Here is a 294-nt window from a genome sequence, read left to right as displayed (position 1 = left end):
TTATATCTTGTACTAGAAAACAAGAGTTATTCATACCCCCTCCAACATCACAGTCTGTGTTAAAACCCGACATAATGGTTCATTCTATATGCAAATTACATAAGAATTATAGCGACGTACTGGATACTACATAACACTAAGCCGCAAATGTTATTTGAAAACGTAAAAACGTTGGTGATTTATTAAAATTAATTGTTATTACCAAAAGACAAGAGCATTTCGTCCTCATTCGTTTTAGTCGTCTGAGTCACCATATTAGTGTATTAAAAGCAGATAAGCAATTACCCCCCCCCC

The sequence above is a fragment of the Penaeus monodon genome, chromosome 34, assembly GCF_015228065.2.
Source record: "Penaeus monodon isolate SGIC_2016 chromosome 34, NSTDA_Pmon_1, whole genome shotgun sequence".
In the NCBI taxonomy this organism is placed as follows: Eukaryota; Metazoa; Arthropoda; class Malacostraca; order Decapoda; family Penaeidae; genus Penaeus; species Penaeus monodon.
This window is presented reverse-complemented; position numbering follows the sequence as displayed.